This window comes from Haliotis rufescens, unplaced genomic scaffold (genome assembly GCF_023055435.1).
Source record: "Haliotis rufescens isolate VD_foot unplaced genomic scaffold, xgHalRufe1.0.p SCAF_1, whole genome shotgun sequence".
NCBI classification, from domain to species: Eukaryota; Metazoa; Mollusca; class Gastropoda; order Lepetellida; family Haliotidae; genus Haliotis; species Haliotis rufescens.
The window spans coordinates 5,562,251-5,574,675 of NW_025963779.1; positions in this window are offsets into that span (position 1 = coordinate 5,562,251).

Consider the following 12,425-nt stretch of genomic DNA (forward strand, 5'->3'; position numbering starts at 1 on the left):
GTTGATGAACCCGTCCCTGTTGTAATGGAATCCCTTGTTCAACGGGGAACTCCTCGCGCTCTTAGATTGACTTCGAACAAAATTCTTGACGAAGCTGAACGAGACATACGAGACGAGCGATAAATCACTTCCGGGTGTTTGCTCTGCCACCATGCGGGGAAAACCTCGTTTTGGAGTTTGACCTTGGGGTCATGCATAAATATAAAGAGAGGTATATACCTCAATGAACCGAAAAAAATATACAGTCAATCCTTAAGTATATTAACAGACAACGTTTATGTGTTTGTAAACTAACCAAACCTCTGCTTGTTATTGAATATTGTTTTGGCAAGATATTTTATATATTGTAATGGTGATTTTTAATGTTTATCATAACTTGCCTGTACAATTTGAATGAGAAGTTACACGCCTCTACTTTAAGTTCTTGGTTTTATTCATGTTCTAGTTAAGTCTTTAAACAATTGACCATGAAACAACATTCAAATTTTATCAAAACATTGTGTCGTAACTGCCTTTGGGCGTCCAGTGCGACCCTAATACAGTTAATAAATGTATTGCCGTTCCTGGTCCTTGTGGTCAATTACGCCATGACATTGTGACTCGCCTTGTCCACCGCGGCTCGGCTCCGTCAAGGAGTGATTGGTCTACCGACCCTTACTCCAAGTTGTCTCTATCAGCATTCACACACGCATAATAAAGAAACGCAACACCAGTTTATACTCACATAGTTTTACTCTCAGCCCATCTATCAATACAGGACAGGATCAGACTGGCCAGGCTCGTCACTAGCTGGGGGAAACTTAGAACGATCGGGATTCGACTCGATCGATTGCAAACCGCGCTCTCCTCTCCTAATGTTGAGGGTATCATTTTATAGTGTTCGAGCCTGGCCTGTTCTTGTCACATGTCTCAATACCTCCATTTGATTCGTTAAAAGTTAGATCTGACCATGAACTCATGTGTGTCGTAATCGGAAAAATACCAGAGCCTACGTGCCATATTGCTCATCGCTCTATTGATTTTGTGACACGCGTCCGGAAGCTCCAAATGAATTATGCCTTGAAACTCCCCATTTGTTTCATTAACTCATGGACGATAGCCAGAAAACAATCCAATGATAAATGTGAAATGTCCAGAATACACTTGTGATAAATGTGAAATGTCTTTTCTCTATTGATTCCTTTCAAACTATATCTAATGCAACTCCTCATTGCAGCTATAATGGTTCTATTTGTTATCATTAGTTTCTGAGATGCATTTTTAACCTTATAACATCCTCCGCCTGTGGACAAGAGCTGCACACAGCTCGGAAGATCTAAGCATGAGTTCCGGTCTGAGATGTAAAATACAATCACAATAAACACAATGGAAGTAAAACAGGATCGATAATTCCATTTATTAAATTGTAACCAATTTCATTTTTTTGTGGTAAAGATCCGGGAAACAGCGAATACCCTTACAGTCAAAATGTATATACCTGGTAAAGAGTAAGAGAAATGATCATATGTAACTTCGTATAACCACAAAGCATAAACATCACGAAATATTATTCAAATACCATGTAGAATTAATTAATAGCGATGCATAAATGTCAAATATCACTGCACATGGCCACAATATGGCACCACCATTCACGAAAGTTCATTGGTCGCTGGTCCCAATCGAATTCACTGGCTCCTTTCTTGTTTCGAAAAGTCAACTGGCGGAACGCTGTCCAACGTTCTTGAATCCTTGAAAGCACACGGCCTATGCACACAGTGGTTACAGGCCGGCAAAGCCACATTTCGAAAATAGATAGCCCAAATTGATGTGGCTCTCGCGGAGTAGTATAGGTAATGGGGGTTCTGGACCACTTCCACTGGAGCCAGATTTATATACCTATACTGCTACTACAGGGGGGATTTTTATGCGTAAATGATGATGCGATTTAATGATAGTCATGAGATTAAGTTAAATTGGCTCTAGCTCACCAATACCTGGGGCCAATCATTGCTTTAGATGAGTCTAAATGGTAATAAAAATATTCTTTATTATTTTTATCGATAAAGCGATATTCACCATTTTTTTTAAGTTCTTCGTTCATTTTACTAGGAGACCAGACTATATAACTACACTCTTCTTGTAAATTGATAAGAAACAATTGATAACCGTATTTGGTTGGTTTGACATCACTGATATAATAAAAACCTTGTGGTAATTCTCTCCATTGAATAGCTTTTTCCATTATTATATATTTATGTAAGCATTTGTCTAAATGTGATCAAACGATAGTAAGCAATCTATTTTTAATCTCCAACCAGTTCTTTGGTTTTGGCACGGAATAATTGACGCGCTTGTTGCCTCCCCTGTTCTATGAACTTTTTTTTCTCGTCTTTGCTAATACTACTGGTCTTATGAGATTTTGATCGAATCTCCTGCTTCATTTCATTGTATTTGGTGAGTTCCGACAGCACTAAACGAAACTCATCCTCGGATATCTTACAATCGGCCATTGCTGTCGAAATATGATCCTCAATGCTGTTCAACTTTGCTTCGGCCAGTATCCGAATACTATCGTGTTTTAATGCTTTCTTTTGTAACCTACGAGAAATGAATTTTATCGCTATTCCTGCCAGTCCCGAGACTCCAGCGGTTATTTCCATGCCGAGCACGATAGGTGCGGCGATTATAGTTGATAGTAAACCGATACCCGCTACACCGAGTCCCATGCCAGATACTAAAAGCACGGTGTCAACTCCGTCCAGAGCATTCACGGCTCTGCGATACTTTTTATACAATCCAAGTCTCAACTCCCTATCCTTCCCTATTCGATGTTTTATGTCGCTTTTTTGATGTAATCGAAATCCATCAACAGTCTCCATCTTTTCAAATGCTTCACCGAGCGCCGGATATAAACTCATAGTGTATATTACGTTCATATAATAGTCTTTAATTGGTCTTGCTTAAATGTTCTGAGACTATACATCAATCTTATCAAATGTATATTATACGGCAAGAATATCTTAGAAGAGAAATACTGTCACTTTTAATAATTTGGACCCCCTCGAGGGTTGCAACGGGCGATGCTCCAATATGAATAATACTGCAACGTTGACGCTCGTGTTTCTTGAGCCATTTAATCGATAGACCTGGTAATATATCGAAGGCATCTTCCGGTGCATCTCCGAACAAGACTTCAATAATAAGCGTAGAAAGATTAGGTATTGCACTCAAGTTAACTTTAATATCTTCGAATTCAGTAACCAAATTTAAAGTAACATTTTTTAAGGCCGGACGACTATATAACATATGACCTGGGTTTTCTGGCAGGGGGTAACTAACACACTTTTTCGTTTTGACGGGATATAAGCCGCGAGTACGATGCCACTATTTATTATCTTAGTTAAATTATGTCCCTTACCCATCATCACATAAGGTGGGGTAATGACGATATTCAGTAGCCACTCGATGTTTGCTTCGATCATAGTCCATTTATTATCGTCGATGCGAGTAATATTGTACGAAGTGTTTTTAAGGAGTCTACTAACGTCGACATCGCTTAAATCTTCTAGATTACCCGTGAATGTGACTTCTTTCCGATTGTATACATTATCGTGTAAGTGTAAAGCGTATAACTTACCATTGTAACCGGGTTTATCAAATCCTTCTGTGTCTCCGAGATCTGAAAGCGCAATTGTATTACATTGTCTTACTATTCCAGGGCCTGATGCATCAACCATTATTTTTAATATGGAGTGTTACACTTAAGTATCCTATATGTACAGGTTGGTGTTTTACATCTCATACAGAAATTTTGAGGTCTGAAATAATACCCCGCTTTAATTTTTTATATTGTAATGACGAGAAAGATTCCGTTCTGCCGCTATTGTATTTTTCATTTTTCACTGGAACACTTCTGAGCAGAGTTGAAGGACTTTCTTGTTGAATATTATCCGTCGTGCTTATTTGATCAAGATGGATGAACAACTCTTTATAGGGAACTAAATCGGGTAATTTAACTCCCTGTGTTGTTATGTTGGGTTTTATCTTGTTTACCGGTATAGATTTAGAGTCGTCCTGAAATCCAAGTTTAGGTACTAAGTTGAGGCCAATAATTAAACCTTTTTCTCCAGTGGCTAATTTCAGCATCCCATTCGACTCATTTTGTGTGAGACTCATTCCATTAGGCTTAAAAATTTCATCATTGAGTGAGCATACGCTGTAATACCCATCAGGTATAGTAATTAATCTGTCAATTGTATATTCGTTTATCAGTAAAAATATCTCATTATTTTCTTTCGCAGCACTTATATTGGTCCACAGTGGGTAATACGTTACATCGCATAGGGCTACTTCGAGTTGACCATCCGAGTTATGGATAGTATGAAGCAGATCAATAGACTGACCATTTGTTATTCCCGGGAGTGTAACATACATATTAAATATACAATGATACTATATCATAACTTAAATATGAAATCGACTCACATTACTAATCAATCGATTATAGTAAATGCCTCTGGTGCTGAGTTTACCGTTAAATTCCACGATATATTTGAAAAATACAGTTTCACGGCAACTAACGATAAAATGATTGACGATTGGTTTAACCGTCCGATGCAATTTTGGCAGAATCAGTTAAACTTTGCCGTATGGTGTGCCACAACGGGATGTGGCGTATCTGTTAATGCCCCAGGATTTAAACTATATAAGTCTGTTATATTATTTCACGTGTACTATCAGATTAGACGTATACTTAAAGAAATTAGTGCTCCATTACCGATGGATCCAGCATGGAATCACGCAAATAATAATTATGATAAGAGGGCCTTCGAACGTATTTGTAATGAATTTAATGTTTCTACGAGTAAAGATTGGCGCATTAGTGTACCTAGCCATGGTCTAGGTATTCCGTACAATGGACAAAGAACTATTAAAGATAAAAGCGATTATTTAATTAAAGCGGGTGTGATCCCTTCAGGCTTTGCTCTCTCGGATAAACAGTTTAGAGCAGATCGTATGAACTTTGAGAGTGGAATTCCTTATATTATAACAAAGTTTGTGCATCCAAACGATACAACAGATGCTTGGAATGAATTTCTTAATGATAAAACAGAAAATAATTTTACTAACCCAGGATTTGAAAGAGTTAATGAATCGATAAGAACTTATGTATGGGCAATTCTCGGAGCGCAATCGCAAACACGAACGTCCATTATCGGTACTGGGACGGCGTTCGATGCGCAAAAACAGTTTGTCTCAAACGTGGAGGACGCCATTAATTCACCAGTTGACATACCATCGTCTATAAAGCATTTTCAAGATGCATTACAGTACGCTCAATCCAAAGTGGACTTCGTTTATGCGCCGGGACTATACATGTCTCCGAGTAATATGGAACTTAAGATCGGCCAAGTGATAGGCTATAATAATAAAATTGTTATCGCTACCGATCAACAAAAACCAGGTATAAATTCAGATATTAACGTTGAATTAATAACTCAAACGATCACGGGCGAAAAGGGAATAGTCAAGCCGCAAACACCACATGTTTCACAACCATCTACTGACGCACAAGTACCACCGCATATTGAGGCTAAAAATCAACAACATATCGATGAAAAAACAGCGCTTGTAGTGGGTGGAGTCTCGGTTGGTTTACTCATGATTTGGTGGTTATATAGTTCTTAGCGAACTGATTTGGTGGATAAATAGTTCTTAGTGAATACGTACAACAGCCCTGCAATTGCTACGATCAGCCCCCACAAGTTTTGACTAAGCCAAGTGGTGGTCTTAGCTAATAAATTCAATAGCCAGGAAACAACACTCCCTATTATACCGGGAAGTGCAGCCGCGGCTTTCTCAGCGAGCTTTCCCAGTGCTGAACCTAATGCTTTTAAATGCTTTTTTATCCACTCTTTTATACCATTTTTATCGTTAGGCGGTGTACCACCACCTGTACTGCCACCTGTTAACGAGAGAGTCAAAGTCGATATAATAAATCCCAACGCGGTTAAAATACTGGCAATGGTTATTCCCTGTTCTCTGAACAATGTTTTAATTTTATCGACCAGTGTAGTATCATCGTTGAGGACTTGATCGATAGTTTCTCGAATACGACTGATTTGTGAACGAAGTGCCTTTCTATTACTGGAAGCAGCTTCGAGGCGGGCCGATCTTTCGTCTTCTAAGTTACGCAATCTTTCCGCTATGCGGCGTCTACTGAACTCATCGCCCGCCTGTTCGAGTTTTGTTTTCTCTTTAGCTATATGCTTGTCGATTTCGGATATCTTGGCTATATTATTGATGAGCTCTCCCCGCATTGTTCGCATTGCCTTGTCAAGACCTCGTAATTCCCTAATACTGAACTCCGATACCTGTAACGTGGAATTATCGTAATAGGTATCTAAGATTTCTCCGAGTCCGTCCGAGGCCACCATCGAGGCTGCTTCTAAATCATCTGTATTAACGAGTTCATCACGCACGGTTCGAAGAACCTTAGTAGTCTTCGCGGAAAGTCGTCGGTAGTCCACAAAACCTAATTTATCACGAACAGTGCTGATGCCGTGTTTAGCGGCTATCGTAGACAAGGCTAGGGGCTTACGAGTACGAGAATGCATAATATCAATATCCGGAGAGTCACGCAGTCGCAATATTCCTTTACTATCTATCGTAAACTTTGAATAGTCACGACCTATTGGGGTATCATCTTTTAACTCTTTCAACACCAGTCAACCAGAAGTGTTTACTGCTGGGACACCGAGTTCCCAGAGGCTCTTGTGTGATAGATGAAGCCAACATTTATCAAAGAAAATACCTGCTTGTAAAATATCTTTGCTACTACATGTTATACACCATTTGAAAGGTCTGATCCTATGGTTTATAAATATGAAAGTTATGTTTTTCACATTATTTAAAATAATGCATTTACAACTTAATTAAATTCGTAGTAAATAAAAAATGTAAGCTAATACGTTGTTAACGTCCAGATTAAGGACCAAGGAAGCGAAAACTTGACGATTTTCGGCAAATATATGATTTCATAATATCCACGTACCTATTTCTATTTTATTTTCATTGTTTACGTTATTGGAAAATCATTTTAAAAAGAATTATAATATAGTCTCTGTCATCACCCATTTCCCGATAACAGCGACTGTCCGCTCAGTAAAATGAAGAAATACCCCCGTTTTCGAGGTTTCGTATGAATAACACGTTCGTCGAAGAATGGCATATGACACATCGCTGGAAAGCTTATTCCTTCATCTACACGCTCGTAACATCGACTGTTTTTTTCCCGTAGTTATAACAAGCGATTTCATTGGATTAAAATTGGTTTCTAATGACGCTTTCTTGCTGAAATCTGCTACAAGTTTCGTGATTGGTCAATTTTGAGCACGTGACCTAAGGCAGCCAATCAAATTACAGCTGTTATACCAAGCTCGTGTTCGATAAATTACAGAAGTTTGCGAAAGAATTTTGTTAAATCGTGTTATTCTGAACGTTTTGAGGAGGAAATCACGATATAAATTAAAAATATGGAACTTCGTGAATGTATCGTGCTAGGTTACGAGCTGTGACAAAGATTTTTCATGCATATATTTTTGCATTAAACATCGTGTCCGAGCCGAGAATTCAAGGCGACGAAAGCCGAGATGTCATTTGACTTACATTACACGCAATCGCACGAAAAGATGAAAATAATAACTTAGATGTAAGTTTGATTACTTTTAGATATATTTTTGTTGATTTTATATATTACTTTGTATAATATATTTAAAGATTTGTTTAAAACGTCTTTATTTTCCTCTTTGACGTGTTCGATGTGGACCCGTTGTCGAAATGTGTGTCCGAGAATTTTATTTTCAATAACATCGCGGGAAATAGTGAATAATTTTTTAATTTAACGATAAAAAATGTTAAATTGAAATGGAATATGTATTTCAGACATTGTGAAATGTGATAGATTTAATAAATGAAGGATATTACAGGTAGGTCCATAAAAATATAGTACTATTTTGACGTGACTACGGCTTGGCCGGATAACCAGCCTGCGGTGTCTGGGGACTCGATGCTTCTTGGCCGGATAACCGGCCTACGGTGTTGAAAGAGTTAAGGCATCGTAATAATCATTGACGGTTGATTGTAAAATTTCATCGTTAAGATTCATGCCACCAAAGTTGGTTTCATCAGTACCCTCTTCGTTTGGGTTATCAAAGTCATCAAAGGTACTTAGATCAAAGTCATTATGTTCAAAATTAGCCATTTTTATATTAAACATAGGGTACATAATTTCAATATAAACAATGTCTTCGCAATACGGACGCAAGTTAAACCCACAACGTAGACTTCGAGATCCATTAGGGGTCAAAGCAATTCGTCAGTCTGTAACTATAACTAATAACCCTAGTACCATAGATCAGAATCAAACGCTTCTGGTTCGCTTTCCTAATCTCGGCGCACACGATGTGTTAGTTCCCGGAACTGTCCGACTAGCATTTACAATTAGTTTGACTTCTACAGACGTTAACAGGGAGCCCGTTCAGAACATAGGTCGTGCTATCGTTAAGAAAATCGCCATTAAAATTAGCGGTAATGAGGTTTTGAGTATTGATGATAGCGATGTATACTATTGTTACATGGATCTCTGGAGAACGGATAAAGAGCGGGAAAACTTACAGTACCAAGGTATTTGTAATAAGAACACATTGAGACTGCGCGTGGGTGCTGAAAATGGTGTTGATACCAACGAAAAAGATAAGGCCGTTGCCGACGCATTAGGTAACAGATTCTATATTCCCCTAGACTTTGAATTACTAGATTCCCATATGCCCTTTTATCAAGCATCCCTAGGCGATAGGTTAGAATACGAACTCACTTTTAATGACTACGGTAGAGTAATCAGATCTGCTAGTGAAGATGCTAGCTATTCCATTGACAATATATCGCTGGAGTACGATATGATAACGGATCCCGAATTAGCCAGACAAATTCGTAACCAGTATACGGGAAGTTTAGCCATTTTGTACGATCGCGTGCTGCGACACCGAAAGATCACGAGGGACAAAAAAGATACGATGTGGAATATCAATCTAAACGTGCCCACGAGGTCGCTGAAGGGTATTTTAATGTTGTTCGAGGACCCCTCTGATGCGTTTAAAAGAAATACCGAGAAGTTCTACAATCCCAAGATTACAAAAGTAGAATTGACTATCGAAGGCGTTCCTAATCAACTATATAGCCAAGGAATGCTAGCGTATCACCAGTGGGATGAGATTAAAAAACTTCCTTCTATAAAACGTTCTCCGGAAGTTAACGCGGTCGTGAAAGATCTGTCTCTCGGGAGTGTATCTATGGGTGAATACCTCACCACGAAGTACGCGCTATGGCTCGACATGCGAACAACGGACGATGACCAATTACACGGCAGTGGGAGGAGAATAGAAAATGCTAGCGAGGGTGCCACCATACAGATAACGAAGCTTCAGGAAGCGGCTGGTTAATTAAACATATATTTGTACGTGATTATGGATGCGCAACTTAATATACAGAATGGGAGATTTGTGCAAGCAATCTATTGATAATCTTTTACCTAAAGATCCGCACTGCGCTATCATATGCGGGCAAACGGGCTGCGGAAAAACAGCCTTTATTCTAGATATTTTAGAAAGTCATTATCGGGACGTTTTCGATCATATCATTATTCTGTGCCCGACTATAAGCGTTAATAAAACCTACCTATCGAGAGATTGGGTAATGAATGACGACGGGGTACACAGAGTCGATCCGGGCGATCGTTTACAAGACTGCCTCCGAGTATGTCACGAAAAATACAAAGGAGAATCGACCCTTTTCGTAATAGACGACTGCAGCGCGAGTAAAGAACTCACAAAAAAGAAAGATATGCTTTCGTATTTAGCATTCTCCGGTCGGCATACTCAACATAGCGTTTGGGTACTTACTCAAAAATACAACTCTGTCCTGAAAGATCTCAGAGAGCAGACCAAATGGGTAGCACTGTTTCATTGCAAAGACCGAGATTCATTCGAGGAATGTTTACGCGAAAATGATGTCATTTATACCAAGGGCGAACGAGACAAAGTCAGAAAAGTGTTAGCGGCAACGAAGCACTGTAAACTCGTATTAAAAACCGATCAACCAGCTGCTTATGCAATTGCTTAGCAAAATGTAGCAAATTGTAGCAACTGCTTAGCAAAATTATAGCAAAATTATAGCAAAATGTAGCAAAATGTAGCAAATTGAACATTAGCGGTTAATATTACATAAAATGTGGTTCGAAATCCTCATTCTTTCGCAACAGTTCATTATTACGGGATGTATTGGATATGTCATATTATATTATGTTAGACTTAAATATCTCCTTAGGTATTACATTATGGAATGCGACGAACTCATCGAACAAATGCTCAAAGAATCTGATGTAGATCAACATGCTGATAAATCTTTAGATAAACATAGAGAAAGACTCGCCGCTTTGGTAGCCGGTGGAAAATGTTCCCAATATTTGGGAGAAAATTATACCATCGAAAAAATTGATAACATGACCGACGAAGAGATTAAAAAACTGTACGCTCGTTACGAGTCTAGACTGGGAGCTACCATGACTAAAACAATAGGGTCTTCTATATTACAACTATACACAGCCGTAGCTAGTACGTTTCTCCCCATCCCGGCAGAACATCGCCTGTATTTATGCGAATCTCTCGAGAAAGACCCATTCATCGAACACGCTATAAGCGCAGTGAGCTTTGAGTTTTATCATAGATTCGGAATGTTCTTAGCTCCGTTCACCACAGCTTTAATAACGGCTAGGTATTGTCAATTTAAACATACGTGCCCACTTAATAATATAAATGGAGACACAACAGATTGCGGAAACACAATCACAACAGGTGACACCACAACAGATTGTGAACGAGGAACAACAGATTGTGAACACACAACAACAAGTGAACACACAACAAGTGAATGAGGAACAACCACCAGTGAATGAAGATGCACCACATGTGAATGAGAAAACAAAAAAACAACCCAGAGTGACAAAGAATCCTTTGAAAATAGCTGCAGGTAGAAAGGGAGGGCTGGCGCGCAAAGCAAAATTAATAAATAATTCAAATATTAATCCGATTAAAACATGGGCACCAGTAGGAGTTGCTAGTATAGCGGCTGTATGGTTCTTTTATAAGACCGGAGAAGAGAAAACGTCACCCCCGCCGCAACAACAAGTTCAATTAGAGGTTAGTCCTCATATAATGCTATAAGAAGCATGACTACTCCAGCTACAGACGGTAAAATGTTGGTAAACGCGACGTATCATTCAGCGGTGGTCACCGTCTTGGCCATTGGCTATGCTCGTATGGCTAAAATGATTACTAAAGCCACACCTCCCAAGCTAGATTTTAATGGATATGACATACCAATGATGGTTCTGGATATTGGATTGGCTATGGCAACGAAGGATATGCTCATCAAACAAGGACTTATCCCGGAAGACATAATGAAGTAATTAAACATTTGAATATTTATATTCATATAAAGATTTGAATATATTATATTCATATAAACATGGCAACAATTGCGATGATGGTCGGTGGAGCTGTTGTTAATGCTCTAGCTTTTTCGGGGAGTAATTATTTATTTTCCAGTATGAGGGAATCAAACGCTAAAGAAGTTGAAGAGGAGCGTAAACGACATAATGAAGCTTTAGAACAATACCAAGCAGCCCAGTTACAATATACACAGCAGAGAATGAAGAGATTAGACTTTATTCATGAACAACTGCTTAAGGAAGGACATTCAATTCAAACGTTTAAGGATGTCGAATCTGCCATGCACAAATACTTCCTCGTTTATGGGAAAAAACTAGACCCAATACCGAGACCAACAATGAGTCAGTTTTATACACCGTCAGAGGAACAAAAGAACCGAGAGGTCACATTTATCATGTTGGGATTGACTTCTCTATTGATTTTCAGCTATACCATGCATAAGTCAGAGTGACAGCTGTGGCTATGCATAAGTCAGAGTGACCTATTTTGGAGCGATCTATAAATAGCATAATCAATATCTCACAGTGTAGCTGTGATTTGCATTTAGACAAATGATATGATAGATGTATATACCATGAATAACTGCAAGTTTACACTCATGGGGAAGACTACTCTTTGTAACCGACGCTGTGTTGATTTTTTTTACTGAGGCATACACAATTATTACATCAGGCGCGGAAACATTAACTATACGTGTTTTGTATGCGGGATAGGGGTCAAAGGTCGTTATTGTTTATGCAAGGAACACGGTGCTGATAGGGTCAGGAACCAGATTATTTATGCTAGGAAGAGAGATTACATCAATGAGAGGAATAGGTTGGGGAGAATACGTATTTAGATATATGAAAACAACCAATTAGACATTTGTCTCATTTT